Below are 27,219 nucleotides of genomic sequence, written 5' to 3' on the forward strand. Positions count from 1 at the left end.
TCATTTTAACGTTCTGTAATTTATTATGTTTTACTTTGAGTTGAATCGTGTTTTTGTGAAACCACCCCAGAAGCATTGCTGAAGGGCAGTACCGTAAATAAAATATTTTAAAAGTAGCAATAGAATAAAATGCATTAAATATTAAACAAAAGTTTAACTTTATATGACACTAAAAACAACAGCCCAGGCTGCCACTTATTCCACTGATTAGCCAAAACACTGGAGGCAGGAGCAAAAGGTACATCAAACAACAGTATAGACTATGCCCTTTTCCATTTACTTCCAGACACAAAAGAAGCTTGGGGAGATGGATAGATTAGATAGATAGATAGATAACTGAAAGCTTAAAAGGGGGGCAGGTAGGGGTGCCAACTTGAATAAAATATTGTGGGGGCCCAGGCAAGCTCCACCCCACATAAACGATCACATGATGCAGTACACACAAACTATTTGAATGGGAATGCACACCAACTTTGTGGGGGCCAGCTCCCTCAAATATTTTATTGTGGGGGCCGAAGCCCCCACAGCCCCTAGGAGTCAGAAATGCAAATGCAGACTTGCATTTACATCCCACTATTCCTCAAAGGAACTCAAAGAACATACATGGCTTTCCTCTGCTCATCTTATTCCAACAATTCCTTTAGGTACGTTAGCTTAAGAAAGCAACTGTTCCAGGATGATCTATTCTAGACAGCAGTCCTGTGCTCATTTCCTTTCGATCCTACTGAATTTATTTCTGAGTAAAGATGTGTGAAGGTGTGGGCTCCAGCTCCAGCCCCACCCAGCATGCTCCAGCTGGCCAAGGATGATGGGTGCTGTAATCTGCCCAAGAACATCTGAAGTATGCAAAGTTTGCTACTCCTGAGTTGTGCTGCCCATCGGGACCCCTATCAAGTGGGATTCTGAACCTGGGTCCCTGCAGTCTTACTTCAACACTCGACAGCACACTTAACTCACTACCATCAGATAATTGCCACTGTTAGAATAATCTGCCACCCAACAGCCAGTCATTTCTTCTCATTAAGGAAATGTGTTCAAATCAAGATGGGCCATATTATTTTCATGCACCAAAGAACAAATATATACCTGGCAACAAAGAAAGGGTCCCTCCAAACTGCCACTGTCTTGCAGGGGAGGGAGGGCATGCTGGAAATTTAGTCTGCACCATTAAAGTGGATTAAAGTGGCCTGTTGCCCTATTTCAAGAAATCCACTTTAAAAAAAGAAAGGAATATTCTTGTGGATTGGAAAGTAATGGGGAAATGAATTGAAAAGTGTAGGAAGAATTAATGATTAACGGGAAGGCATATAAACATTCCATTAAGGAATCAGGATGAACGCAGGATGAATGCCCTGGGAGGAATTCAACACTGTGCTGAAAATGAATTAACAACAAGAAGAACAACAACAAAAATAAACATTCCATCAGCACAAGCATTTCTGCGTGCCCAACAGAACCATATTTCCCCCCCTCCTCCATACTGTTATTTGAGTACTCCATGCCATAGCTGTCAACTTTCAGATTTGAAAATAAGGGATCAGCAGCCTCGAAAATAAGGGATCAGCAGCCTCACCTGTCCCGGGGACAATCTATGGGATATCTAACAATCTGGGATAGCAGTGGGAAATGGCACTGGAATAAGGGAATTTCCTGCAAAAAAAGGGAAGGTTGACAGCTATGCTCCATGCACACACAAGCTGGGGTGGGGGTGGGGGTGGGCAATTGGGGCTTAGGGAGAAGAGAGGGGAGAAAGCCCCACTAGCAGAACTGCTTAGCTCAGAGTGGTTCACTGTGTGGCCCTTGAGGCCTTTTTTGGCATCCCTTGACAACATCTGACATCCCCCCAGTTCTTGCACTGCAAGCTTTAGGAATGAAGCATGAGGGCTCTGACGGGATCCTCCTGCCTCCTTCCCAAAGCCTAGGTAGGTAGCGCTTTCTCAGCTTTGGGAAAGCTCTAGTACCCTGCCAGATACCTTGTGCCTCCTTCCCAAAGCTCAATGCCTCACTTAGCCAGCTTTCGGAAGGTAGCACAAGGGTGGCGGTGGGGGGTTGTCAAAGTTTGCCCCCCCCCCCTTGTGACAATGCAGTGTGCAGGTTCTGTGTCAAAGTACTCTTGGTATGAAAAGTTGGACTGCCCTGACTTAGCTGAATCTCGCCCTCTGGGAGTGACCTAGGCTGCATTCACATGGAAGTTTATTCTGTTTTCATGACTTTCCCCAAACTGTTAAGTTCTGCATTATACTTGAACGTTCACACAACATAATAGCTTCTGGATTTACAGTGGAATTTAGAGCTAGTGCCCATTTCCACATCATTTGCTTCCAGAAAAAGTCCATTTGCTAATAACATGGAAATGAGTGCGAAACTTTTGCTATATTCCACTTTAGTTCCAGATGTGGCTTTTACATTGTGTGAAAGCTGAAATGTAATGTAGAAATTAACAGTTAGGGAGGCTTCGTGAAAACAGAATAAACTGCCATTTGAATGTGACTCTAATTAATGTACACTGAATCCAGAGAGAAAATAAATGGATAATACTTTACTGAGTAAACTGAACAAGAACAGTGTATAACTTCAGAATAAATAAACAGAGAGGGTTTGTCTTTCTTTACAGTTCAGTCTATAGTAGGGAGACATATGACAACTACTCAGGGGAAACCTTCTTGGAATGATACAACCAATCAGGGTATATGTTCCCTCAGCAAGCATCATACCACTCTGTCTGGTTGCTAAGCAACACCTGACACTAAGACCCTTTGTTATCTGACTTGAACGCTAACAGGAATAACCCTTGCAAACAAAATGATCTCTGATGTTCCACTTCCAATTTGCTCGTTGTCATTTAGCCTCCCGCAAAAACAAATAGAAACAAATGCTCAGTAAATATTGGACACAGGGTGAATGAACAATAACCAGGTCACTTGGAGGAGCCCAAAACAAAAGACTTTGTTCTTCCCTTCTTCCCGTCTTCCCTTCTTTCCAAAGCACTTGTCTGGGAGAACACGTTGCCTGTGCCCCACACCTCTGTGAAAACCAGTGCTGATCTCCAAGCAACTGGTTATGGTAGTACTTATGTCATGTCCTTTAAATCCACAGTTCCCTTAACAATGATAAATCTGTATGGAAGAGACAGAGAATGTTTTGGCAGCCTGACAGGCACTTAATGTGCAGAGATGAATAAAAGATAAATCACCACTTCTGGGGATGAAAGAATCAAGCTGTCAGTCAACACACACTGGAGGTGGGAGGGGGCTCTACAGTGCTAGTGATGACAACAGTTGGAGGGGGAAATAATGAGGAATTAACAAGTGTTTGGAAGGAAGAAACATCTAAAGCTGCCATCCGCAGGGATGCGAAAAAATCAAATCAAAAATAGTAGGCCAGAAAACTGTTTTTATTAGGTTGCTGTGGTTCTAACTTGCTCATCATCCTTACCCCACCATCCTGAAATCTTTCTATAAAGGTCTTTGAATTCCTTTGGATGACTCAGGAGGTGGATTTTGCTCTACCCCATATCAAGCCAGTGTTTCCTAAACACCCCCACCAGAAAAAACACTGGAGGCATTTCATTCCTACAGTCCTCCCCGCCACACCCATCAAATGTGGAAAAATAAGGAGCTAGCCTGAAATGAGGACACTCCATGTATTTTGCTTGAGTCCATGTATCTCCAACACAGACTCATCCAGGGATTCAACAGGCAGTGGGGGTGGGGTGGGTAGTTGATTCTGCTGCAGGCAAATGGATGCTTCAGGCACCGAACTGTTATAGGAGCAAGGCAGAGTGGTTGGAAGGGGCCAATGTATGGAATCATTCAAGGAATCATTCAGAGAAACAGCCTGATCCGAAGGTAGAAGAAGAAGAAGAGTTTGGATTTGATATCCTGCTTTATCACTACCCTAAGGAGTCTCAAAGCAGCTAACAATCTCCTTTCCCTTCCTCCCCCACAACAAACACTCTGTGAGGTGAGTGAGGCTGAGAGACTTCAGAGAAGTGTGACTAGCCCAAGGTCACCCAGCAGCTGCATGTGGAGGAGCGGGGACGCAAACCTGGTTCACCAGATTACGAGTCCACCGCTCTTAACCACTACACCATGCTGGCATTTATCTGACAAAATTTATATACCACAAACCTGTAAGTGGTTTACAAAAATATATTAAAATTATCAGTCAAAGGAGGTATGCAAGATTGCCTTACCCCATAAATGCCCACTCAACCACTTCATTCTGAGGAACTTGCAGAGTTACAGGTGCCTCATAACACCCACTCCAAATCAATTGAAAGAAGAAAAACTAAAGAAGTTGAGGTGGGGATATCTGAAAGTTTGTGTGTCTGTATGTGTGTAATAAAATAATAAAAGTAAAAATTAAAAGTACAGTGGACGCGTGGGTTGCGATTTGCGCTTCTGCACATGCGCAAAGTGTGATTTAGCGCTTCTGCGCATGTGCAACCGCCCAAACCCTGAAGTAACCTGTTCCAGTACTTCCAGGTTTCGGCGGTCCGTAACCCAAAAAAACCCAACCTGAAGCATATGTAACCCGAGGTATGACTTTATATAAAAAAGACCATTTGAGAGGGAAACAAATTATTTACTTATTTGTTTTATTATATGTGTGTGTGTGCTCTTTAAAGATAAAAAAGGGGAAAGGGAAAATAGCAATAGCAATAACAATAACAATAAAGTGGAATAAAAAGTTTTTTTTAAGCTGATGATAATAATGGGAGGGCAGGGGGAGAAAAAAAATATGTGAGATCCCCCCCCCCATTTAATTTAAAAAAATGAGAAATAAAAAATTAAAAAGAAGAGGAAGTCAGGGCTGAAGGGCCGGTCCCAGGAAGTGTCCTGTGTTGGTTCAGGGCTCCTTTATGGGTGCCGCCATTTTAATTCTTGAGAGTTAAATAAGTAAGTAAGAAAGTATTTACAATTTTTTTAAAAATTAAGAATTTTTTTGTAAATAAATTTTTGTTGGCTTTACAATTTCAACTTCAACAATTATTTTCCATCAAAAAGAGAATGAGAAATACAAAATAACCAACATGAAGTATAAGAAAAGAAAATATTTGGATCCTGTGTCCGTTTCCAACCGACAGTGGCACCCCTCTGCCGGCAGGGGAGGGCCCGCACAGCAATACCTTTTATGCGGTTCCCCGATGGGTTCCTGCCCACTACCCTAGTGCCAGTCACCAGAGAGGTTGGGTGGGTGCCAAGTCTGGACTGGGCTGTGTGCTTCTACATGGCCTCCCTGGTTCTCCCAGTTCCCTCCTACCTCTCTCTTGATGGCTGCAGTGGGGGCTGTGGTGGTGGAGGCTGGTAAGTGTTTTTGGATGCGGTAGGCCCTCTGCTATGTTGTCTGCTTAGCTTGGAGGCCTCCAGATCTCCAAGCTCTGCTGGATCGCCGTTGGGGCGATCCCAGTCCTGGATCCTTTGCGTTGGGCGCCCCTGGCTCCCCCATGCTCACGGCGGCAGTGTGGTGACCAGCCAGAGAACCCTGTTGGTGCTGGCATTCCCCATGAGCTTGGTGCGGCCATGGTGCTTGCCATATTGCCTTGCAGGAAGTCGTCCAATGGCTAGAATCTTGTACACACAGAACTGAAAAGAGAAAACACCAATGAAAGAAGATGGCTTTTAGAGCGAATGGACCATGCAGAACTGGCAAAACTAATGGCAAAAATAAGAAACCAACATGATGGAAGAATGGAAGCCCTTTTTGGGGCATCTGAAAAAAATACCATAATCAGATGAAACTGCGAGCGGGATTTGAAATATGAGCAGTGGAAGAAAAATGATAATACATGAAATAGAAGAATAAATCTTAGGTGAAATGCTTATTAGAATGCAATATGTAAATGGGATTAAGAACAGCATGGAAAGAAAGACGGAAAGTCAACATTTAAAAAAATGTATAACAAATTTGGAATCTGGAATTTATATGTAAAGATAAAGTTTAATAACAATTTGACACACACACACACACACACACACACACACACAGTGCAAATTTCACAGAGTTGCCTTTAAATGTGAACTAAATTGAATTTCTCCAGAATCCCTACCTTGAGGGAAATGCCTCTGAACACCATAGAACTTACTTCTGAATGAGTATGTATGGAGCTGCACTGCCAATTCCCAGTTTGTGTTATATTAAATTATATGGAAGTGTAAAAATGTTAACATTTTGAGCGACCTAATGTAGACTGTGTGATGTCACCACCTATTCAAAATCCAGTTTAAATGTCTCTTGCGGATATGACATAAACCCTCCCTGAACTTATGAATGTATTTTTATTGAGCTCTTTCTAGAGCAGGGAGTGAGTGGAGAGAGAATGCTGTGTCTCCAGATGGCATACATCACTCAACCCAGAGTCAACTTTATTAAATAAAATGTTTTCCTGGAGCGAAATGTGCTTGCTTTGCTGAGTCCCCTGTTAGGGTGGCAGGCCCAAAGAGCTTGGCTGATCGAACTTGTTTTATCAGATTTATTTTAACAGGCCTTCAAGAAGAAATGGGCTGGTTGCTTTTGCCAGAATTCAGGACAAAAGAGCTGAAAAAGCTGGCTAGAGAGCATAATTCTCCTTTAGAACAGGAGGTGGGTAACCTTTTCTTTGGTCCAAGATCTGCATTAATCCTTGACCAACACTTCAGGCGCTGTATGCAAATGGTGATGGGTGACCCAAGGTAGTGTTTTTGTGCATACACACTAGCTGATTCATGCAGATTGGATTAAGAAGGGCATAATCCTCTAATTTCTCTCATCAAATGAATAGCCACAGGTAGTCAGCAGAGGGTAGGGTTGAGACTAACAGATATTCCGGAGGAAATACACTTTGTGCTTTTCTGCCAAAGTGCCAAGCTCCACTCTTCCTCTTTCTTGCTGTCTATCTCGCTTCCCTCACTTCTGCCCAATGCAGCTATGAAACTAGCTACCACCATGTTGGCTTAGATCTGAAGCCATCCTTAGAAATTTGAAGAAACTGTTAACACTGTTTTTCTTCTTCTTTACCAATGGGACCTCTGTATTGTGTGTTTACTCTTGCAATGCAATTGGTGTGGGAATGAGACAGGATTGGGGGGGGCGCTGACTGACTGGCTGGCCAGGTAGCTCCAGATTTCAAGGTTTTTCTTTAGCTCTGTGAACCAATTTCAAACCCAAGACAACACTTACCCTCAGTGGGGAACTGCTGCTGGGTAAAGTGTACAGGTTTCTCAACCATGTCTCTCAAAGGATATCTTTAGCAAATGCCTTGTAATCTCAGTTTGGGCAATGGGGAGGATCACCAATTTGCTTCTTGCCTTTCTCATGTCTTCTTGCAGAACCTCAAGGTGTCACGTTATTGGGCAACAGTCTACAATCCACCTTAGAAATGGACTCTGACGAAGAGGTCTCAGCATCCCGACCTCCACTGCTGGATCGCCCAGTTTAGAGGATGCAGCTTTGTCCAACGCTTCCAACTCAGGAGACACCCCTTTTGGCAACCCTCATAACCAGAAGCTGCAGAATAAGGCAACAGCCCTTCAGGCAACAGACAGCTCCTTAAAGCTGGTGGGACTAACAGTATCAGGCCAATCAGTTTTTTTAAGCCCTCAAGACTGAAATATGCTGCTGAGGATATAGCTCAATATTGGGAAGCTGTTTCCAACAAAGGAGGCTTTGGGTTGCTGCCTTGCCTTGCTCTAAAGACCAGCTACCTCTGTTCTTCTTCTTCGCCATTACTACCACCAGCTCATTTGTAAGGTGGAGAGGCAGTGAGTAGCAGGCTTCTGTGCACCATCACTACTGTTTGCTTGCTCCCTCACTTCCTCTAGGTCAGAGTGGAATGCAGGTGAGCAATGGCTCTTGTGGTCCTTCAGCAGGTGCCTGACATGCCAACCCTTGACCCCACCCATGGTTTCAAAATACATTCCATTTTGTTTTCATACCTTTTACAATGGGAAGTAGGAACTGGCCTTAGGATTGGCTCACACAGATGTAGATCATCCTGGTTAATGGCTTACTACCTCTGGCATGTTCCTCCTGAAGTTTTTATAAGTGCTGCTGAATTATAAGTGACACTTGCCTGGATCTAGCTGGCTGAGAGCTGTTTGCAATTGGAATTGTACTTATCTTCAGCTTGCTAGGGCTCATATGGTCTGCAGGGGGAGTGGGCTCTGTGTCTTGTTCTTAAGCCTGATCCAGGAGCTGAGACAGCACACATATTTTATTTTATTTTATTTATACTGCCTAAGCAGATGATGGACAATAGCAGTGATAATTTGTTTGGCTGGGTATGGGGGGGGGGCGGGTTGGACTTAGTCCCTAGCCCTTTGCTTTGACCATCAGCTGATTGGCATAGACACTTATCTGCCAAGGCAAAAGACATAAAAAGTATGAATGGGAAAAATCTATGCATTTTAGTTTTTCTTGGTTTCTTGTTTTGCCAGTATTACGTAAGTTCAGTTTGCCCATTTCTGCTTTGGGTGATTTTTTAAAAATGTACATTTCTCCCAATAAGTGCATTCCTGTACACAATTGTGCCTTTGATGTGCATTTTTGCAAGCATGCTACTTTCCTTAATATGCAAATCTGCATGCTCAGGTTTCCTCAAGTTACACATTTTTGGAAATGTCTACTGGTTGATGAACACTGCGCAGTATAATTCAGAACAGTGCACAATTCCAAGGAATGCTTCATTTTGGCTTGGGTACTAATTGGGAAGTGCCAATTAGGCTAGTGTATATTAAAATTTAAACCAAAATGAACTTCTCCTTCATGTCCCTAATAGAAAACTCCCTTGTTTGTTTAAATGGTTTAATACAGAAGCAGAGCTGCCCTCCTGACAGTGATATTGCTGCAGCTTAGCTAGAAGAGATGGAGTAGGATGGGTGTCATAAGTCTAATGACAGGAGATTCTTTTAGATCAGAGCGTTTTCAAGAAGAAACAAAATGACACAAATCTTCTTAGAAATAACCATTTTATTGATTATAGAGGTAGTTGATTATGGAGGTAATTCATTTTTAGGCCTCACAGACTCCCCTTCTTGATTTATTAATAAATAATAAATCACATATATTCTTTAAGAAATGCAGTACATACTTGAATAGTAGTATTAATACGTTGTAAGCATCAAAATAAGATGCAGGACCATATGATTACACATAAAAGTAATGACAGTAAAATTACAGTAAGCTGAATAAATGATTTCCAAAAAAAAGAAAAAAGAAAAAAAAGCAGATGCTTTCAATGAGTAGCCATAAAAGATATCCCACCAATGATATTCAGTAAGAGCAGATTCCTGGGCAACTATACATCGTATTTCATTATTATTAATTTGTTAACCTTTGTAAATGACATATTCTATTCGGCTCAAAAGTCCTATTATCCTTTATAAGGCCCACACTAGATTTACACGTAACATATCTATAGAATACAGTTTTGGTCCGTAACTACCAGAATTGCTGCAACTTTACATATTTCTCCTCTCCTAGTGTTGCCTTGAGTGGTATTTTACAATATATTATTCTCATAAACAATATATCCTTTTCCCATTTATAAATATCTAGGTTATACTAACCATCAATAGTTGCCCATTCTTTCTGTAAACCCATTGCACGAGGAACCCCTTCTACATTTTTCTCTAGCAAAAACATATGGACATGTTCCTACAAATTCCACGCCAACTGTTAAAAGTATCATATAGCCACAGCAGTTTCATTTCTTATATAAAATATTTGAAATACTGTTTTATTCATAGCCTGCATGGCTCTTTCTGAGAGTCCTGCTTCCAACAAATGTAACCTGTATGAATCAACTGTATCACCTCCTTGCAATCTCAATATCTGAAACTGTAATTGTCCCAAGGAACTTGTTTGCCTGTATCTCAATATCATAGGCATTTGCAATTCCCGTTCTTGTACCTATTCCTCCCAGGATTGTATCCAACAAATCCCTTCTGGAACGGGCTCGTTTCCATTGAAATAATTTAGATTTTGCCAATAATTCATAAAACTCATGGGTATAATTTCTACAAAATGGCAAAGAGGTAGACACATTTAAGCCTGACATATTGAATTTTATATCCTATTGGTGCAATAAGGGTTGAAACAATACCCTTCAGCTTTCATGACGAAGTTTAATAACTGAAGGAGTATTTTTCTCCTTATTTTTGCATATACAATTATACTAAAGAAGACCCAAGCACCATGTATTGTCACAAACCATTTTTTCCAGGAAGGTATTAATCCCAATCCTCTAAGAATAATAACCTAAATGATGTGGAAATAAACCGAAAACATTTTTCTTCCTTTTCTAGGTCAAAATGGCTAAGTGATGCAGGTTGTAACATAGGATATTTCACCAATACTTCTTCTCTTTCTCCCACTCTTCTTGTAAACACAACCACTGGGTGTTTTCTTCGTATTAAAATAGTTTGAAAAGTATGCTGGTTGTGTTTTAATGTTATTAGGGATAGTGTTTTATTCCCTGTTTCAGTTGGCAAATGATAACTGAATGGTTACTTCCTTTAATATACTTGGTAAAGGTCCTCCCATTTTTTTCAGTTGTTGGAGCTCAATATCCTCATGTTTCTTTGGTCAACCACAGAAAAAGAGTCACACAGACACAGAAACAGGAAGAAAAAGACCAAAAGAAAAAAGAAAAAAAGAAATACATAATCATTATTCAACATCCTTCATCAGGCACCAACCTAGAGAAATTGAAAAAGGCTTTAATTGATTTCAGTGTACCCATTTCCGTTTTTCACCGTCCATCCGTATAAGACAAGAACAGGGATAAATAAAATCCAATATGGCTTATGGACCCCACCACCAAGGTGTTGCTTGGCTCCTAAATCATATCCATTACTTGTAAGCAAACTGGTAACATAATATTTTCCCTTTTAATTGCTTCGTTCAAATTATCTGCTTATAACCAAGTTTCATGTATTTCTTGCCTCATAAATTCACTCTCCTTTAAAAGTTGTAAGAAATTCATTTATGATTCCTCCATTTGTTCCATATCCAATACTGTGACAGGAAATCCCAAAGACATTTTAAATCCAAATAATATATCATAGGAGGACAATCCTGCTATCCCTGTTTGGCTGCTTCTTATAGCTGCCAACACAGTGGGCAATTTTTCATCCCAGTCCTTCCCAGATTTCCCCCCCTAATCTTCTCAACATTCTTTTTTTTGGGGGGGGGGTCTGGTTTAATCTTTCTACTTTTCCTTTCCCTGTCATCCAATTATCTTTAGCCCCCTTTTTTATTACACTCTTGTAAGAGGTCAGATTTCTGTCTTAAGGCTGATATCACTTCCAAGACTTTGGCATCTTGTACACTACATTGTCCTTCAATAATACCACAATTGAATCATTCTGTTCCTGCCAAAAGCCAAGCCCATTTTATTATTTGAGAGCCAATTTGATACCAACTTCCATCCATAAATATTGCACAATTGCTTTCAGACAGTGAATTCCATTCGCCTTTGTGTATATTCACAATTTCTGTTGGGAGGACAGGTGAACAATCATTGGTACTGCCAGTTTCTACAATAGATACCATAAGCTCTGGTATTTTAATAGTTTCAGACACCACACCCTTTTGTGCTAAATTAACAGTCCATTGAGCTAATTTGGTAGAACTAAAGCCTGGCATTGTACACTGTAAAACCGTGACAGTAGCAGCCTTTTCACATTCATCATATTTCAATTCAAGCTTATTCAGTTTTCTAGAGGCATTCGCAATTGGGCGATATTCCTTATCAAATTTCTGATATAAACCTGCTTGCAAATGTATAGGTCATGTCCATGAGTTCTGGCCATGAGTGGGGCCAGTTTGTCCTCTGGATTCCTATCATCTATTTTATTCCTACTTTCGTTCCATCAAGGGGCATTTTTAAAACATCTACATCCTGTATTGCGTTTGCTAGTTCTTCCATTTTACTATTTTTCCAATTTGCTCCACTCCTCGGCTCTATAAAATCTGCATAATACATTTCCGTATATATATACCTATATATATCTAGTTATATATCTATACAATCATACCTCGGGTTGAAGTGGCTTTGGGATGAATATTTTTGGGTTGAGCTCTGCGGCGACCCAGAAGTAATGGAGCACGTTACTTCCGGGTTCCGCCACTCATGCATGTGCAGATGCTCAAAATGACGTAATGCGCATGCGCGGAAGCGGCGAAACACGACCTGCGCACACGCAGTCGCATCTTACATTTACTTCAGTATGCGAACGGGGCCCTGGAACAGATCCCGTTCATATCCAGAGGTACCACTGTATATATATCTACAAACAAAAGGCAATAGGATCTTTCCCCGGTTTTTAAGTCTAATACAAAGCTTGCTTTTTAGCTTTGGGGAGACCTGTCTCCCCCATGCAATCCCTTAAAGCTAAATTTATTCCTAAACGTAGGGCTCTGCTTACATGCTCTCCCATTCCATTAATCATTCTCATTAATCTATTACCTTCTTCAGGGGTAAGCCCATGTTTCGATATCTGTTCTGAAAGCTTAACTGCTTTTCCTACAGTAGAACTTTCCCCTTCTCCTTGGGTTTTTAATTCCCCTAATTCCCCAGTTGTCATCTGTTCCTGTACTTCAGTAACTGTCTGTAACTGTCTTTGCCCTGCTCTCCTGTTCCCCCATATGTAACACTGAGGCTTGTGAATACCTTAACACTTACTCCTACAGGATTACAACAGGGATCGTCCTCACAACCATCAGCACAACCAAAGAAATCACATCCCTCACATGGGTCTTTCTTATATGCCCTCATCTACCTTCCGTTCTATTTCCATCTGTACATTTTCTATTTCATCTTCATCATTTTTAACAGGTTTTCTCCTTGAGGAAGCTTCTGTTGCAGCATTTCCTTTTCTATATGCTCCACACTTTACTTTCTCAATTTTTTTCTTCCTCCTTTTACCAAGATTTTCAAAACCTTTACCTGTGCAGCCATTTCATTGAGTTCAACTCTATTAAAGTTCATTGGTTCTGGGCATTATTTATAAGCCAATACAACAAATCTTCCATAAAACATAATGCCATGTCCCTTTTCTGTAAAGGATCTTTTACCCGTTTTCTTATCAAGCATGTCTGCTGGTTTCTAGGACTTTATCTTTCCATGTATATTCTTCCTGGGTGTTTTCAGTCTCCCTCTTTTTATACTCAAGCAGAGTTTGTATCTCATTTTTAAGAGCAGGGCTCTCTTATTCTATCTTCCCAGGTGTAACCTAAGTTTTCACCTGGTTGTCCTGTTTTATACTCAAGCAGAGTTTGTATTTCACTTCTTAAAGAGGCACCCTCTTTTTCCAACATCTTTAGCTCATGGGCTGTTCCTGCAGCACCGAGCTTTCTTTATATTTCTTAGCCATTCCTGGCCATTACCTGATTTTGGAGTACTTTGCCAATCCCAATTCCTCCATCTAGTCTGATTTCTCCCCAAAAAATTCTCCATAAAAAAAATATTTCAGCTGTTCTTTAGAGTCCTCCCCCATTGCTCGTCTAGGTACTCCCCCCCCCGCAAAAAAACTTTTTTCAGAAGCCATTATGTCTTTTCTTTCAAATCGCTACTGATCCCAGCCTCATCACCAGTTCTGTCATAAGTCTAATGGCAGCAGATTCTTTTAGATCAGAGTGTTTTCAAGTAGAAACAAAACGACCCAAATCTTCTTAGAAATAACCATTTTATTGATTATAGAGGTAGTTGATTATGGTGGTAGTAACTAATAACAACTCATTCACTCCTTTCATTCATACTCACCAAATGGATGGGCCCACTAAAAAAGGTGATCAATCTTTTTTAAAAGTCTGTGGATGGCCACCTCTGCAGCAGGTAAGCAACGCGCTGTACCAGGGTTTTACCAGCTGTTTTATAGTTTCAGGTTCGGTCCTCGTATGGCTGCATTGTCTTGTACTCCAGGGGGTTGGACTAGATGATAGCTTTTGTCAGGCTGATTCCACAGATAGTTATGAATAGTTCTTTGTCCCAACATGTCTTTTGAGAACAGCGGCTGCTGTCTGCTGGGCCAGGCGCTGGGCCAGGCATGCACATAAAGCACAGTCCAGCTCTTCCTCTGGGTTAACCCAGAGGTAACTTGTCTCAGTATGTCCTCTGAGAATGGTTACTTGTCTCAACACGTCCTCTGCATGTCCTTTGACTCATCATGTCCTTTCAGAAGTTTTTTTTTTTTAAATCTCAATATGTCCTCTACATGTCCTGTGACTTCATCCGGCACATCCTGCTTGTCCATTCCATCAGCTTGTCCATCTTTCCTGTTTTCTTCAGAATCAAGCAGTCTCTATCTTTATTTTTATCTTCAGTGTCACATACCATCTGGTTGTACTCACACTTCAGACATATCTCCATTCATACCATTAGGCATACTAAGGATATCTTCAATTATACCATGAGGTCATTTTTAGGCCTCACATGGGGGCTGCAGAGGCGCACCAGGGAGAAGCACCAGTTAGACTCTGTCAGTGGTCCTGCACAGCCTACACCTCACCAGTGCCCTGCCTCACCTCTGTACTCCCCAGGTAAGTGGCAGTGATGCTGATATAAGGAGGGTGGCACCGAAAGGATACTGCAATATGAAATGTAAAACAGGCTTACCATGTCCAAGGTCACAGGGATGCTTTCAATTCTTTCCTCTGTATTTCTTCCTGGATGCTAGAATTCTGAATAACCCAGACTTGCTGCCTCCCTTCAAGTAGGACCTGTGACACACTGAATGGGTTTTGTAACACACCACCCCAATCTCCGAGTGGTGTGGGACTCCAGGGGTTGCAAGCGCGCTTACCAGAGTCTGTGTACCCTTTGGGGACAATGAGGCACAACAGAGACTGTGGTGTCTTTATGATATATGGTTTTATACCTTTCACCAAATGGAGGGATCACAGAGCATTCACATCATATGGGGGTCTGGCTTCCTCATTAAGGGCACAAAAATCCATCCTTTGCGTCTCTTAGTTCCAGCCAGTCATCCCCAGCTCACATGGAGTTCTGCTGCTCCTTCTCCTTCTTTCTGCTAAGCTATTCCAAGGACCTCTGGCCAGCCTGCCTCATTCTAAGTTGAAACCCTAAACTAGACCTTTGCCTCTGCCCATCCGCACACAGCAAAGAGGGTCCCCACTCTCCTTTGCCTGGCAGTCTTGCCCTCTGACTGTTTCCTTGATGGGCCATCACTGGACTTCATCCTATCCTAATGGCCCATCCAGCTGCCTCTGCTGAGCTGGAGTGCCTCATTAGCATAATTATATCCAGGGGGTTCCGTGCTTGGCAGTTTAAGCAAACCTTGATTTATTCTAACTTTTACCAAATTCAGGAATTATGGAGAAGATCTGGCACCCATGAATTTAGCGGAATATGCCCCCACTTCTGCAAACCCATAACTTATTTAAAGGAGCCTGAAATAAAGCAATATAGAGCCCACCATGACACTTGGGGCCAGTGTGATGTTGTTAATGGGCCCTTCCAGACTGGTGTTTTATTGCAGGTGCATTCTGCAATATGTTCTTGACACAGTAATAGTGTATTAGCAGTGAGCTTATTCCACTTTAGTTTGTTCTTGCAATGCTTCCCCAGTGCTACCTCATTATTGCTATCCGGAGGGGCTGCAGCAAAACAAGAAAAATGAACCAGACCATTTGTGGTATAAGAAGTTACACTGTTACAGGATTTCAGCAGGGAGCAAGGACAGATTATCAATGGTATAATCAGCATAATTGCACTAGGGCCAATGCCTGCAAGGGGCCCCAAGTCTGAGCTTTCATTTTTTTAAAAAAAATGTATGTCTCTAGCCTTTCTGGAAGGCAAGTTATGAATCACAATGTTCAAGGTATCAACCTGATTGTAGATAAGTGTTTCCTAACACCAGGAATGGAGGTTTCATATCATTCTGCTGAGCAATTTCACAACAACCTTGCAAGGTAAGCTTGGTGGAGAGAGGGTGACAGCCCCAAGGTCACCTGATGAGCTTCTCAGGTGAGTGGGCATTTGAACCTGGGTCTCTTTGCTTCAAGTCCAAAGAGAACAGGGATGGGCGGGGGAGGGAGGGGGTAATACTTATCCCAAATTGTGCAATCTCCTACTGTATGCTTCTGACACGGCAACAAACAAAGAAGAATAGGATTTCATGTGATTTCTACTGTAGCAACTTTTTTTATTTCTCGGGAACCTTGCATAAAAGCACATCAGAACTTTGCCAGCTCATCAGGCGTAAATGCTCTTCGTCACTAAGTGCAGTTGTGCTTAATGAATTAAAGATGAAAGTCACAGCAGGGGGCAAAACTGCTAGAGAGGGAAGCACTTTTCTTAAAGGGCCAATTCAAATCTTTAGATGGGACTCTCTGGCTCTTTAAAAGTCATCTCTAGAGTGAGTGTTTCCTTGAAGACCGTGGGAGCTGCCTGTATTTTGGAAGATGTAATAAGAATGTAATGAGACTTGTTGCAAGCAAACCCTTGTTTGCTCACCCCATAGCATCTAGTCTGGGAAAGGAGCTTTGTTTGTCCTTTAGCCTTTGACCTGCAGGGTAGTGACACTAGTGAAATTGATAATTATATAAGAACATAAGAAGAGACCTGCTGGATCAGGCCAAAAGCCCATCCAGTCCTGCATCCTGTTCTCACAGAGGTACAACAGCTTCCACAACAAATCCCACTCATAATGTGTTTGGCTGCAGGATCTGATCCTCCACACCTCACCAAAGACTATTTTTGAACTTGGGAGGCTGAGAACTTTTGCTCACAGGGAATGTAGCTCTCAGGCTCCAAAAGGTTGCTCACCCTGGATGTAAAGTGTGCAGGGATTTACTCTGCATGCCTCCAAAGGTCCATTAATGAAAGGGGGAAACTTGCTTTGGAACCCCCCGCCTGTGGACATCAGACAGGAACCTTCAGTGTACTGTTTTTATTATATTTATTATCCATCAGGTTCCAGGGCAAGTTTCTACAGGGCAGGGCAGATCTATCTCACACTCTACTGTAAGCCAACTTTGACAGGTGGGCAGGACCACCCAATTGTAAATCAACTGCTGTTATAATGTCAGTTAACTGACAGGTGGATTGTCTCACCCACCTGTCAAAGTTAACCTACATGGGTGTGGGCAGATATACAGTAAGCAGGGTTGAATTCACATCCATTTTTGTTTCTTCAGTTCTCAGCACCTGTTGTGTTTGCCATTGTTTTCCATATATGACTAAAATCATATATTTCCATTTCTTCCATTCTTTTTCCAAAGGAGCGCCAGAGATCTGATAGCTTTTTCCTCTGAGTTTAGTCCTAGTTGTACACAGAGCCATTCCTCCAGAATCACAACTCTTCCATTTGGCTTTTTTATTCTTCCAAACACCTCTGTGAAGGACTTTTCCATTTCACCATTTGTTTCCTCCAACTCTACCATTTCAACCTCTGCCAGTCCTTTATCCATATTCTTCTCCAAAGTCTCTGTATCATCTTTGATTCAGCTGTTCATTTCATTTGTCCCTAGTTTACTTTCACCCCCCATTTCATCAATCTTTGATCTAATCAATTTTATTTGCTCAGCAAACATTTGCTAAAGACCACCAGCAGTCAGTGGAATATCCAAAGGTATACTTGCCATACTGAATATTTTTGATCTTATTAACAATCCAGTCTTATTACATCTCCCTTATTACATCTCCCGTCTCTGCCATGAGATCTTCATAGCCTTATCTCTTATTGTAACATGAGAACCAATAGGCATAGCCCATTTCAAATAAACAAAGTCCTTCCTCACAGGGGAAGTATCTGTGAAATGTGGATGGATGTAGGCTTTTCCTTTTGTTATTATTTTTGTTAACTTTTTGTTAAGTAAGAAAACTAATAAAAAGCATATATATATATATATATATATGTTTTCGTAGATTTTCACGGGTACAGGAATGCAGGTTTTGGTGTCCTCGGGTGTCTTCCCGTGTAAAAGTTGGGGTGTCTAGGCGACGTTTCGACGAGGTCTCACTCGTCATCTTCAGGCTGGTGCTTTCGGCTTCTTGTTACTGGAACAGAGCGGGATCTCAGTGTTTGAGTTCCTATAAATACTGTAGAGGGGTGTGGTGTATTGCCTCGAAAGTTCTGGGCAGAGGGGAAGTTCCCAGGCTAGTGTTCTTTTCTTCTTTTGTTCCTTAATTACTTGAGGGATATCTTGAGTGATTTCTTGAGTGATATTCTGAGTACCACTTAGGTGGGTCATTAGGTGTGGATTAGTTGCTAAAGCCTTCGTGTCTTGACCTCTTGAATTTGTGAAGAGTTTTTCTGGGAAGATGGCTGTACTGCACTTAGTTGTGCTTTGGCTTGGCTTCGTGTATAGGGGCGAGCTGTGGTTTTGTGCCCTGTGCCAGCCAGATCTGAAGCCAATAAAATCAGACTTGAAGTCACCAACATCCTCTGCTCCAGCAAACCACCCAGAAGCAATTTACACAAAGAAGAACAGAAAGCACTCACCAACCTGAGGAAAGACAACAACATAATCATTCTCCCAGCAGACAAAGGTAATGCCACTGTTGTGATGAACACATCGGACTACCAAGCAAAACTATCAAATCTACTCCAAGACCCTACCTACCAACCTATAAAAACAGATCCCACCACCTATCTGGAAAAAACCACCAAATCCAAAATAAAAGCCTCTCCTATCAGTGAAGAAATCCAGCTAAGAATCATCCCCAGAGAAAAATCATCCAGATGCCCCAAACTCTACGGCCTCCCCAAGATACACAAAGAAGGAACACCACTCAGACCAATAGTCAGCTCCATAGGCTCACCTCTACAAAATCTCGCTAAATTTCTCGCTAAGCAACTTCAGCCCTATGCAGAATCCATCTCTTCACACGTTACAAACTCCTTCCAGTTCATAGAAACAATAAAGAAGCAAAACCTACATCCCGATGACCTACTTGTGAGCTTCGATGTTGTATCTCTCTTCACACAAGTGCCCATTAATGAAGCCTTGACAGCCATTCAAAACAAATACAATCCCCCCGAATACATCCTGGACCTGACCAACCACTGCCTAACCAACACGTACTTCATCCACAATGGACAAAGATACAAACAGATAGAAGGAGCACCTATGGGATCACCCCTCTCACCGGTCATCGCAAATCTGTACATGGAACACTTTGAAACCAATGCTTTAGACAAGTCAGAACACAAACCCAAACTTTGGCTCAGATATGTTGACGACACCTTTGTAATTTGGCCACACGGGAAAGAAAAACTAGATAGCTTCCTCACACATCTCAACAGCCTACACCCCAAAATACAATTCACTATGGAAATAGAAGCCAACAACCAGCTTCCCTTCCTTGACGTCCTAATCTACAAAAAACCTGATGGCTCCCTAGGACACACTATCTACCGGAAAAAAACACACACCAACCGCTACTTACATGCTCAATCACACCACCACCCTGCACAAATAAACTCCGTAGCCAAGACCCTCATCTCCAGAACCAAACGCCTGGCTGACAAAGACCACTTGACAACTGAGTTACAGAATCTCTCAAATGTGTTAATCGCCAATGGATACCAGCAAAACAGGGTTAAGAAGCTAATCCAAAAAGAAACACCCCCCAAAAACCAAGACACGGAAGAAAACAATGGCATGGCCCTCCTTCCTTATATCAAGGGCACTACAGATAAAATTAGCAAAATCCTCCATAAACACAATATCAAAACAGCCTTTTGCACCAACCAAAAAATAGCCAATATCCTCAGAAACCCCAAAGATAAAATCCAGTTGGAAAACCAAGGGGTCTATGAAATACCCTGCAAAGTCTGCCCAGCCACGTACATTGGACAAACAAACAGACGAATAAATGCACGTATCGCAGAACACAAGAATGCCGTCAAAAAAGAAGAAAAATCTTCCTCTCTTTTCCAACACATGAAAGAAACAGGACACGAAATTAATTTTGCAGATTCCAAATTGCTCTTTAACATGGAACATCACCACAAGAGAATAATCATGGAAGCCATCGAGATAGAGAAACACCCTCACAACATGAACAAGCGTGACGACACGTCCCGCCTGCCAGACATCTGGAAATTAGCCCTCCCCACAAAAACCGACACCAGATCCAGAGGCACACAGAACGCCACCACCAATCAACCACACCAGACCCAAACCCAGACCCTCTCCACAGATAAATTACAGACACCATCCAGTAACCAAACCATAGTGGCACCTCCGGATGCTGCACCCCCCTGCAATCCCTACACAGATCTGGCTGGCACAGGGCACAAAACCACAGCTCGCCCCTATACACGAAGCCAAGCCAAAGCACAACTAAGTGCAGTACAGCCATCTTCCCAGAAAAACTCTTCACAAATTCAAGAGGTCAAGACACGAAGGCTTTAGCAACTAATCCACACCTAATGACCCACCTAAGTGGTACTCAGAATATCACTCAAGAAATCACTCAAGATATCCCTCAAGTAATTAAGGAACAAAAGAAGAAAAGAACACTAGCCTGGGAACTTCCCCTCTGCCCAGAACTTTCGAGGCAATACACCACACCCCTCTACAGTATTTATAGGAACTCAAACACTGAGATCCCGCTCTGTTCCAGTAACAAGAAGCCGAAAGCACCAGCCTGAAGATGACGAGTGAGACCTCGTCGAAACGTCGCCTAGACACCCCAACTTTTACACGGGAAGACACCCGAGGACACCAAAACCTGCATATATATATATATATATATATATATGCTTTCGTAGATTTCGTAGATTTCGTAGATTTCGTAGATAAAACCTGCATATATATATATATATATATATATATGAATGATACAAACATCCAAAATGCTAAGGAAAGGATTAATACACACAAGGGCTGCAACATTCTAAGAAAGAATCTTGTGAGGTCATATACCTTGTGTCCTGGGCTGGCTGGATGCAAAGGAGTGGTGGGGGCACCAGCTGGGTAACCTGCAAGGGAAGAAGGCTCAGAGTCAGGGGATTGGTTGGTGGGATGACAATGAATGGTCAGAGGGAGAAGAGGGAGCAGGCTGGGAGGAGGGGGTGTCAGAAGCTGAAGAGGCAACAGGGTTTGGTAAGCAGGAAGAGTCTGGGGCAGAGAGCAGTCCAGAACCTATAAATCAGCTCCAATCTTACTATGGTTCCTTTGGGGGCTGACCAGAAGAAGGCTGCTGAAGAAGCCAGGAGTCTCCTCATTCTTCTGCAACCAGCTCTCCTCCCCTCTGTTCTCTTAGAACACACAGAGAAATGAAGAGGGCGGAGCAGAGAGGGGTTGTGCACAGGTGCAGTTTGTGACTGCTTGGGAAAGAGCCTGTAGAGGAAGAGGCTTAGGAAGTGGCGGAAAGATCTCACAACTGCATTGTTGGAGCAAGACCTCCTGGAAAGAGTTGCTGGAATCACTAGGCCTGTTCTGTTTTGGTGTACTAAATAAAGAGTTAACTTCACTGACACCATGTTTTTCTTTGATTGCTGACCAACGCTTGACTCCAGCTCCTGACATTAAATCAGTTTATAACAGTCTTTTTGTGTTGTTAGAGCAGCTGAGCAATAGGTCTGTTCTGTTCTGCTGCTGTTTGCCTCAGAATAAGAATCTGTAAGAGTTTGAGTCTTAGTAATGAATCTATGTAATACATTAGTAACATAAGTGATACCTGCCTGCCTTCTACATATATATTTTATCTAACAAGTGCAAGGACACTGAGAGCAAAAGTTATTGTTATTTAAACTTTAAAAGAGTGTCTTGAGTAGTTTTCATTGGAGGGAAAAGGGAACAAACAAAAGGGTATGAATTACTAATAGCAATTTAAAATAGTTACTAAATAAACTAACATTTATTAAGTTTAACAAGTGTAAAACAGGAAAGATAACATTAAGCTAATTTATTTTTCCTAACTAAAATATAATTGCCACAGGATCAAATGGAAGTTACTTTCAATTTCTAAGCAGCGCTTTGATCAGGGGAAAAAAATTCTTAGCACTGAACTCCCTTGTTCATTTAAAACTTTATTGTCGCAAACCATTAAAACAGCCTCTCCCCCCCCCCCATGTTTGAAATTCCTTGCTCCTCAATTCAATCCTACTTTTCTCCTACATAGCAAATCCAACCATGTCTCTACCTATTACACACCTCACATCATGTATGATATCAAGTGTTGCAGGTGGTCATGTCTGAGGGAAACAGCCACATGGGCCACATGGGGAAGCCTAGCAGGCTAAATCTGGCCCACAGTGCGTCCTCACCCCTGTTTTAATGCATGTGGAATCTCCTTTCACAAATCCTCATAAGAATATAACAGCCTGCTGAATCAGGCCAGTGGCCCATCTAGTCCAGCATCCTATTCTCACAGTGGCCACTTACATGCTTATAGGAAATCCACAAGCAGGACAAGCACAAAAGCACTCTTCTTTCCTGCAATTTCTAGGAACTAGTATTCAGAAGCATTACTGCCTCCAATTGTGAAAGCACAGCATAGCCTTATTTGTCCAATCCTCTTAAAGCCAGTGGCCATCACTGCCTCCTGCTGGAGTGAGTTCCACAGTTTAACGATGCACTGTGTGAATAAGCACTTTCATTTATCTGTCCTGAATCTTCCAACATTCAGCTTCATTGAGTGTGCATGATTTCTAGTGTTATGAGACAGAGAAAAAAACTTTTTCTCTTGCCACTTTCTCTATGCTGTGCATAATTTTAAAAAATTACAACAGTGGTGTTAACAGTGGTGTACATAGCACCAACTGCAAATGCATGCAGGGCCATGAGTAGTATGCATGAAAACATCAATGCTAAATTGAGCAGATACCCGGAGGCAGTGCACATTATTGTGGGGGACTTCAATCACACAGACGTGAGGACAGTAGTCCCAAAATTCGATCAGCACATTGAGTGTGCAACAAGGAGAGAAAATACTCTTGACAAGGTGTATAAGAACATTAGACGGTCAGACCACTTCCTGGTGCAACTTGACTTCTCCGCGACCCTTCCCCTCTGCAGGGAGGTGGGACCAATTCGGATGGTCCGCCCCCGCCACTTAATGGATCCAAATGGTTTCCAGAGAGCGGTAGGGGATGCTTTATCCCATGTTGATGGCCTTTCAGCTGATTCCCTGGTGGCCCACTGGAATGTGGAGTTAACCAGGGCTATTGACTGTTTGGCTCCGAAGCGCCCTCTCCAATTGCATGGAGCCCGGACAGCCCCGTGGTTTTCCACGGATCTGAGGGCAATGAAACAATCGTTGAGACGGCTAGAGCGCCGGTAGCGGATGACCCATTCTGAAGCTGACCAGACACAGGTTAGAGCTCAGTGTCGAGCCTACCAAGTGGCGGTAGCGACGGCGAAGAAGGCTTTCTTCGCCGCCTCTATTGCATCTGCAGAAAACAGCAGCAGGAGACTTTTTCAGGTGGTCCGCAATTTAGCGGAACCACCTGCTACATCGGGGCCCAGTACGGGCCACATGATCTCCTGCAATGATTTTGCAAAGTTTTTTGCAGATAAAGTCGCTCAGATTCGGGAAGAGGTAGACGCCACCGTGGGAGCAGGGCCGGGGCGGGAGAGTGCTAGAGTCCTGTCTAGTCAAATTGCATGGGATCAATTCCAATCTGTTACCTCCGAGGATGTGGACAGGCTGCTTGGACGAGTGAAACCAACCACCTGTCTCCTGGATCCTTGCCCATCCTGGCTTATAAAAGCTAGCCGGGAAGGACTGGGCGATGGGCTTAGTGGGGTGGTGAATGATTCCCTCCGTGAGGGAGCCTTCCCAGACCCGCTGAAAGAGGCGGTTATTAAACCGCTTCTTAAAAAACCATCTTTAGATGCGGCCACGATGGCCAACAATCGCCCAGTCTCAAATCTTCCATTCTTGGGCAAGGTGATTGAGCGAGTGGTTGCTGAACAACTCCAGGCACGCCTGGAAGAAGCGGACCATTTGGATCCCTTCCAATCGGGATTCAGGCCTCATCACGGGACTGAAACTGCCTTGGTCGCACTGGTTGATAATCTCCGGCGGGCTAGGGACAAAGGTGAGAGCTGTTTCCTAGTTCTGCTGGATCTCTTAGCGGCGTTTGATACCATCGACCATAACATCCTTCTGGACCGTCTTGAGGGGCTGGGAGCTGGGGGCACTGTCATACAGTGGTTCTGCTCCTTCCTCCTGGGCCGTGTTCAGAAAGTGGTGGTGGGGGATGAGTGTTCAGACCCCTGGGCTCTCACTTGTGGGGTGCCTCAGGGTTCTGTCCTCTCCCCCATGCTTTTCAACATCTACATGCAGCCGCTGGAAGAGATCATCAGGGGGTTTGGGCTGGGTGTTCATCAGTATGCAGATGATACCCAGCTCTACCTTTCTTTCAAATCAGAACCAGTGAAGGCGGTGACAGTCCTGTGTGAGTGTCTGGAGGCGGTTGGAGGTTGGATGGCGGCAAACAGATTGAGATTGAATCCTGACAAGACAGAAGTACTGTTTCTGGGGGACAGGAGGCGGGCAGGTGTGGGGGATTCCCTGGTCCTGAATGGGGTAACCGTGCCCCTGAAGGACCAGGTGCGCAGCCTGGGAGTCATTTTGGACTCACAGCTGTCCATGGAGGCACAGGTTAAATCCGTGTCCACGGCAGCTGTGTACCAGCTCCATCTGGTATGTAGGCTGAGACCCTATCTGCCCGCGGACTGCCTTGCCAGAGTGGTGCATGCTCTGGTTATCTCCCACTTGGACTACTGCAATGCGCTCTACGTGGGGCTACCTTTGAAGGTGACCCGGAAACTACAACTAATCCAGAATGCAGCAGCCAGACTGGTGACTGGGAACGGCCGCCGAGACCATATAACACCGGTCTTGAAAGACCTACATTGGCTCCCAGTACGTTTCCGAGCACAATTCAAAGTGTTGGTGGTGACCTTTAAAGCCCTAAACGGCCTCGGTCCAGTATACCTGAAGGAGCATCTCCACCTCCATCGTTCTACCCGGACACTGAGGTCCAGCACCGAGGGCCTTCTGGCGGTTCCCTCACTGCGAGAAGCCAAGTTACAGGGAACCAGGCAGAGGGCCTTCTCGGTAGTGGCGCCCTCCCTGTGGAACGCCCTCCCACCAGATGTCAAAGAGAACAACAACTACCAGACTTTTAGAAGACATCTGAAGGCAGCCCTGTTTGGGGAAGCTTTTAATGTTTGATGTATCATAGTATTTTAATATTCTTTTGGAAGCCGCCCAGAGTGGCTGGGGAAACCCAGCCAGATGGGCGGGGTATAAATAATAAATTATTATTATTATTAATATTATTATTATTATTATTATAGGTCAAGACCTTGGCGCACCTCGGTGGTTCAGATCATGTCTCCCTGCTTCTGACACCAGTATACACACCCCTCAGGAAACAAGGCCAGATACAAACAAAGATGGTTACGGTGTGGCCTGAGGGAGCCTCTCAGCAGCTGCAGGACTGTTTCCAGGAGACCGACTGGAATATCTTCGACCATCAAGATCTGGAAACTTATACATCAACAGTCCTGGATTATATTAGATTCTGCACAGCAAATGTCACCAGGGAAAAGTATGTTAAGTTGTATCCGAATAGAAAGCCCTGGATGACGGGAGAGGTTAGGAGATTATTGAAGGCCAGAAACTCTGCTTTTAAAACTGGGGACCGGGTATTGTATGGCATAGAAAGAGTGAGCTTGAAGAGAGGTATCAGGAAAGCAAAAGCGGAGTACAGAGGAAAAATTGAAGACCATCTGAGAAATCACGATACTAGACAAATGTGGCAGGGAGTCCAACATCTGACTGGTTATAAATCGAGAAATTCATCAGTGGTAGAGAGTACTGCTTCCTTGATGGAAGAGTTGAATACCTTCTTTGCCCGATTTGAGGTGACACCAACAGTGACTCCAACAGGGATGCCATTGCTATTGGCGTCACTACCTACAGGAAATGCTGCCAGGGTGGAAGAGGGAGAAGTGAGGTGAATTTAAAAGGAGGTAAACACGAGGAAGGCTATGGGCCCGGATGGGGTGGCTGGCAGGGTGCTAAGAGATTGTTTGGACCAACTGGTAGGAATCTTTACAAAGATTTTTAACCAGTCTCTGGCCCAAGCCACTGTTCCACCCTGTCTGAAATCTGCTACCATTATACCCCTGCCAAAAACATCAAAGATAGACAGTCTGAATGATTTTCGCCCTGTGGCGTTGACACCCATTATAATGAAATGTTTCGAAAAACTAGTGAGGAACCGCATCTTATCTAGTCTGCCAGTGGGACTTGACCCTTACCAGTTTGTGTACAAGGCAAAGAGATCCATGGAGGATGCTGTGGCAATGGCTTTACACACTGTCCTGACTCATTTGGAGAATCAAGGGAACTATGAGAGACTGTTATTTGTAGACTTTAGTTCTGCATTTAATACTATTATTCTGCATAGATTGGTGCCCAAATTATTAGACCTGGATCTTCCACCGTGTTTGTGCAGGTGGATATTAGATTTTCTATCAAACCATTCCCAAAGGGTCAGGTTGGGTTCCCACGTCTCTGCGGATCTCATCACAAATACGGGGATGCTGCAGGGGTGCGTGTTGAGCCCGCTTTCATATATGCTCTATACAGCTGACTGTGCCCCCAAATACCCCAGTAATAAGATCATTAAGTTTGCAGATGATACAACGGTGGTTGGTTAAATCACGGCTGGAGAGGGGGAGGTGGCCTATAGGAAGGAAGTTGAGCAGTTGGGGGAGTAGTGCAGGAAAAACAACTTACTCCTTAACTTAAAGAAAACAAGAGAGATTATGGTGGACTTTAGGAAATGTAAATTGAATATTCAGCCACTTATTATTGAGGGGAAGTGCGTGGAACAGGTTTCGGTGTTTCGATTTCTGGGAATGGAGTTGAGAGATGACCTAACCTGGGGAGAAAACAGCAAAGACCTGATGAAGAGAGCACAGCAGATGTTATATTTTCTGAGAATCCTCCGGAAAAAGACCTGTTGATGGCATTTTACCATTGTACTGTGGAGAGTGTATTAACTTATGGTCTGTGTGTGTGGTTTGGGAGCTGCATGGCCAGGGAAAAAACAATGCTGTCCAGGGTTGTAAAGGCTGCAGAGGGAATAACTGGGTGCACTCTTCCCACCTTAGATCAAATCTATGCTGTCAGGTGCCATAAGAAAGCTGCAGAGATAGAGCAGGATAGTACGCACCCTGGAAATGATCTCTTTCAGCTTCTGCCTTCTGGAAGAAGGTACAGGGTTATAAAGACCA

The 27,219-nt window shown here is 43.3% G+C and overlaps 1 long non-coding RNA gene across 1 annotated transcript in view; it reads right to left on the reverse strand.

Annotated features, from left to right (window-relative positions):
* Positions 1–8,931: 8,931 nt before the first annotated feature.
* Positions 8,932–27,219, reverse strand: part of LOC310698342 — a 55,830-nt gene continuing 37,542 nt past the window's right edge. The window contains exons 3-4 of the long non-coding RNA XR_014521414.1: positions 20,881–20,936; positions 8,932–10,560 (exon numbers count right to left, since the gene is read on the reverse strand). This is a non-coding gene — a long non-coding RNA (uncharacterized lncRNA). The remainder of the gene's footprint in view (positions 10,561–20,880; positions 20,937–27,219) is intronic.

This window comes from Podarcis liolepis, assembly GCF_965112155.1.
Source record: "Podarcis liolepis genome assembly, chromosome: Z".
Taxonomy (NCBI): Eukaryota; Metazoa; Chordata; class Lepidosauria; order Squamata; family Lacertidae; genus Podarcis; species Podarcis liolepis.